Source organism: Pecten maximus, chromosome 7, assembly GCF_902652985.1.
Source record: "Pecten maximus chromosome 7, xPecMax1.1, whole genome shotgun sequence".
Classification (NCBI taxonomy): domain Eukaryota; kingdom Metazoa; phylum Mollusca; class Bivalvia; order Pectinida; family Pectinidae; genus Pecten; species Pecten maximus.
The window spans coordinates 22,557,164-22,563,165 of NC_047021.1; positions in this window are offsets into that span (position 1 = coordinate 22,557,164).

Here is a 6,002-nt window from a genome sequence, read left to right on the forward strand (position 1 = left end):
ATTGTTCATGTTCCCATTGTGGTACCATTAACTTACCCCGGTGTAACAACCACATCACACCTGTCTCAATATATGACCATTGTTCATGTTCCCATTGTGGTACCATTAAGTAACCCCGGTGTAACAACCACATCACACCTGTCTCAATATATGACCATTGTTCATGTTCCCATTGTGGTACCATTAACTTACCCCGGTGTAACAACCACATCACACCTGTCTCAATATATGACCATTGTTCATGTTCCCATTGTGGTACCATTAACTTACCCCGGTGTAACAACCACATCACACCTGTCTCAATATATGACCATTGTTCATGTTCCCATTGTGGTACCATTAACTTACCCAGGTGGAACAACCACATCACACCTGTCTGTCCATAAACAATTCTTGTTATCTCTATTTCTCAGAAAGTACTCAATGGATCTTTCTCAAACTTCATATGTAGGTTCCCCTTAGTCCCTATAGGTACGCATACTCCATTTTTGGACCGATCGGAAAACAGCATGGCCGACAGGCGGCCATCTTGTATTTTGACAATTGAAGTTTGTTACTGCTGCTTCTTAAATTTAAGTTCTAAATATCTATTACTGGCTTTCTCAACTTTGAATGTAGAAGTTGCCCTTGGTCCCTAGTTGTGCATGAAAGTCTGATTGAAAGGACTAAATGGATGACAAAGAGCATGGCCATCTTGGATTTTGACAGGTTGCTTCTGCTATATAATGTTATATAAATCTATTAAATGTTTTGAAGGAAGAGTGAAAAAAGGGAAAAGAAGAGAAAATATCATTTGACTGATATAGATCATTCAATGGTGGGCACCAAGATCCCTCTGGGATCTCTTGTTATTATATTTGATTTAGAAATTGTTATGAACTAAGTATCTATTTATTTACTTATTTGAATTTTTAACATACACACAATTAGTGTTCTAATGTTACGAAAAAAATAAAACAATTGGGTCAATATCTCAGCTCTGAAATTATTCTATCACAGCAATAAAGATTAGACAACAAAATGATATTCAGTTCCAGTTAAGCAATGAACAGTGGTTTTAATGTTGTTATAGTCGATATGGCAGCAAGATGTATGGTGGGCAAATGTAGCTCGGAAACCCTAATGGGTACCTATGCCATTTGCCCACCATACATCTTGCTGCGATATTGATTATAACAACATTAAAACCACTGTTCAATACTTATATTTACATTGTCTTACCATTTTCATCAACTTTGAAAAAAACTAAACCAACACAAAAAAATCCCGCCTTTTTTAATGTCACATGACCCACTGGGTGTTATAGCCTAAGGCACTGGGTGTTATAGGCGTATGGTGGCAACTGCCTCTTAGCATTGTGCCAATGGGGAAATGCATAGCAAATGTAAATATTGTCAGATAGACATAAAGTGTATATAAGGAACAGATTCTTTACTCACATGGTGACTAGGAGTCATTTACTGATTGTAGATACCGTCTCAATTTAATTAAGATTTGATGTTTTATTTAACTCTGCACAACTCCGTATTTTAGATTGAACTTCAATTTTTAAATAGATTGATAACATCTATACTTTACTCAGAATTTAAAAAAATGGATATTTTATGTATATCTCAATTTTTTGATTTTTTTTCAGATACAAATTAATATTTAAATATAGTTTTGTTGCATCGATAACTAACTTTAAACCTGTAAAATTCAATGGATTCTTAATAATTGTATTCTATTTAAACTCAAGTGAATTCATATTCATGCAAACGCATCAAAATCTTGGGTATTAACCACAAATACCCGTAAGCACATAAAATAAAACAAAATCCAATCATTTTGGGGAATTGAGATGTCCATACATGTTCTACAATGTAACTTATATGTGTTCAATGTTTGGTGGGAATAGCACTGGTACGATCTGTGAACTTGCAGCTTAAATATATATAATTGATTTTTAGCCCACCATCATCAGATGGCTATTCAAATCACCCTGCGTCCGTGGTCCGTCCCTCCATCCGTCCCTCCATAAACAATTCTTGTTATCCCTATTTCTCAGAAAGTTTTAAAGGGATATTTCTCAAATTTTCTATGTAGGTTCCCCTTGGTGCCTAGTTATGAATATTGCATTTTGGGACCAATCAAAAACAACATGGCCGACAGGCAGCCATCTTGGATTTTGACAATTGAAGTTTGTTATCGCTATTTCTCAGAAAGTACTGAAGGGACCTTTCTAAAATCTCTTAGGTAGTTCCCCTTGGTCCTTAGTTGTGCATATTGCATTTTGGGACAAGTTGGAAAACAACATGGCCGACAGGCAGCCATCTTGGATTTTGACAATTGGGAAGTTTGTTATGGCTATTTCTCAGAAAGTACTGAAGGAATATTTCTCAAATTTCATATGTACGTTTCCTTTGGTCCCTAGTTATGTATATTGCATTTTGGGACCAATCAAAAACAACATGGCCAACAGGCGGCCATCTTGGATTTAGACAAATGAAGTTTGTTATCGCTATTTCTCAGAAAGTACTGAAGGGACCTTTCTAAAATTTCATAGGTAGTTCCCCTTGGTCCTTAGTTGTGCATATTGCATTTTGGGACAAGTTGGAAAACAACATGGCCGACAGGCAGCCATGTTGGATTTTGACAATTGGGAAGTTTGTTATGGCTATTTCTCAGAAAGTACTAAAGGAATATTTCTCAAATTTCATATGTACGTTTCCTTTGGTCCCTTGTTATGTATATTGCATTTTGGGACTGATCTAAAAACAACATGGCCAACAGGCGGCCATCTTGGATTTAGACAAATGACGTTAGTTATCGCTATTTCTCAGAAAGGACTGAAGGGATTATTTCTCAAATTTCATATGTATGTTTCCCTTGGTCCATAGTTAAACATATTGAATTTTGGGACATGTTGGAAAACAACATGGCCGACAGGCAGCCATCTTTGATTTTGACAATTGAAGTTTGTTATGGCTATTTCTCAGAAAGTACTGAAGGAATATTTCTCAAATTTCATATGTAGGTTCCCTTTTGTCCTCAGTTATGCATATTGCATTTTAGGACCAATAGGAAAACAACATGGCCGACAGGCAGCCATCTTGGATTTTGACAATTGAAGTTTGTTAATTTACCGCTATTTCTCAGAAAGTACAGAAGGGATCTTTCTGAAATTTCATATGTAGGTTCCCCTTGGTCCCTAATATTGCATTTTGGTACCAGCCATTATCGCTATTTCTGAAATTTCATAAATTGGTTCCCCTTGATTTAAAACTACCGGAGGGATATTTCTCAATTTTGACATGTAGGTTCCATGTGTTCATGTTAGCAGATTAGTAAGAGGGAAAAAAGAAAGATGGGGAAAATGGAAAGATAGATCAGTCTGACATGGAATCTATAAAGATCATTCAATAGTGGGCGTCAAGATCCCTCTGGGATCTGTTGTTAAATAATGAAATGGTATTGACCGTATGTACATCAAATCTCAGTGTCGAGACTACCATTATTTTAATTTATTTGTTTGTTGGGTCTGTATGAGGAATCCCAGATATGATTGTCCTTCAAAGGGACATTAATTAACTTTTTAGCATGGTTAGAAATGATTATATTGAAACCCACTTTTTAAAATTTACGGACGTTTGCCGAGTGAAACGTCATTGTCGATCAAAATTTGGAAAAGATCTCTCAAGACAAGGATTTACAGGTCACTTCATTCTTGAAAATGAAATATTCAGCACCAGCACCAAAATCTTATATACATTGTTTTTCAATTGTGGTGAATTAATGTACTGTTCTTATTGCCAGGGGCCGCGTGGTTAAGGTGTCCTGACACTTTATCACTAGCCCTCCACCTCTGGGTTGCGAGTTCGAAACCTACGTGCCCCACGTAGGTTTCGAACTCGCACTCTGCCCCAGTTGCCAGGTACTGACCATAGGCCGGTGGTTTTTCTCCGGGTACTCCGGCTTTCCTCCGCCTCCAAAACCTGGCACGTCCTTAAATGACCCTGGCTGTTAATAGGACGTTAAACAAAAAAAAAAACAACAAAAAAACACCTTATTGCCAACAAGTAAATCAATGTCAATGTCTCTCAGACATACTTGACTGTGTCACCAAAGCGAACAATATATTATTCATACATTTTCTCTGACTTATCATGTATGCGCTAGAACATACGTTTTATATCAGGGGAATATAAAGTTTTATTACAGATAACAAAAGTCCCCTTTCTAGTTTTGAATATTATTATAGTATTAATATTTTATTCATGACTTATATTAAGAATCACTTCAATTTCGCTTTGATATATATACAGATACAGATAAATGGGATCCGATACTACTTTCATTCATGTGAAAATTTATGAATTTTGTCTCGGCCTCGCAGAAATAAAATAAAAAAAAAAACACTTCCTAAGACTCATTTTATACATGTACAAATTACTAGTCGTTATATGTATGCACACAGTAATATTTAAAGCCTTATATTTAGGCTAAAAGTATGGGGAAAATCAATGGATCACATAGAAAATAAAGGTTTATTTTGAACTCGCCTGCTTAGCTTTCGGAAAGACTACACTATATTTCCTGTAGATATTCTATAGTTGGACATTAGGACAACTGTTCAGTGTTCCCAAAATTAGACTTAGCAAGAAATTGAAGAAGTATGTGGTATATGTGAGAAGATAATAAACTAGATTCATTGCTTCATATTAGAACGTCAGCAAACGGTTTAGCCCGCGGGAATAAATCTAAATAGGAACCAGTGAAAAATTGAACTCACAAGGCCATGTTTTCGACCCTGTCTTATTATTAGTCTACATAAATGACCTATACAGATCTAGAGTGTGTAAGAGAAACAATACTTTGAAAGACCTCAGAAGAAGAATCGGAAATTATCAAATGCTATCTAAAAGCTTAACCAAATCGTCAGAAGACTGCCAACTTGAGAAGAATGAAAAGAATTTTTCGACCAATCACATTTGAGTATTTACCATGAAAACAAAGAAAAATTAATTATCAACCTTTTAAATGTAAACCAAATATCACATGGGAGCAAGCAAAAAAGAAATAAATTTAAACAAGTGATAACAAAAATTTGAACTTGAGCATCGCATACGAGTGTGGCCGATGTATCAAAATGCCTGTGATGATGCGTTGTATTTTTCAATGAACGACCTTTCCCTCTCTATAAGTCCCTGCATGTATCATGAAGTCCTTATTATTCGTTTCGTCAGAGACCTATATACTAAAATAATTAATATATAGGTCTCTGGTTTCGTGCCTAAATATTTATAAATCTGTTTACATAACTTTCGTTAACTATTATTCATATCGTTATTTTTTAATCATAAACTCTTTAGACTAGCATTTTTTAAAACCACCTCTCTAAGCTATACGTACAATGTACTATATGCCTAGACTGGCCACCAGACCCTAAGGTTTTATTGTTAAGAATTGCCAAGCTAAATTCTAATACTAGATTACCTGCCCCTACTTTGAAACTTGGGCTAGAATCAGACATATCCTAGGGACCTAAATCATAAAGCTCAATTTTATTTATAATTTTGATATTCTATGGAGACATGTGGGGCCAGTCTAGCCTTAACCCAGCAAGGGATATTCCTTAACTTATTTTTTATGGCATTAAAGAATTGAAAAAAAAGTATTTTACCTCATTGCAGGGACATACATACGTATGTACGTCCTTGCTTATTGAGATTTAAATAGTAAAGGTGCTCCATAAGAAAAGGGACGTACACACGTGTAAACGGACTAGATTTCTATGTCTGTCCACCCAAAATTGTGCGGGGGGGGGAAACCTTGGTGATGGTAGTGCTTTTCTTTGTACGTTAACCTATTAGACTAGAACATAATTCAATGTGTAATCGTATGTATATATTACTCTTTATCCTATCTGTGTCCTGATTCCGTAATGATTCTGATACCGAGGAAATAGGTGTGTTGTAATGCTAGTCATCTATTGGCTGAGAGAGTCTGACCTTCAAGTTTTA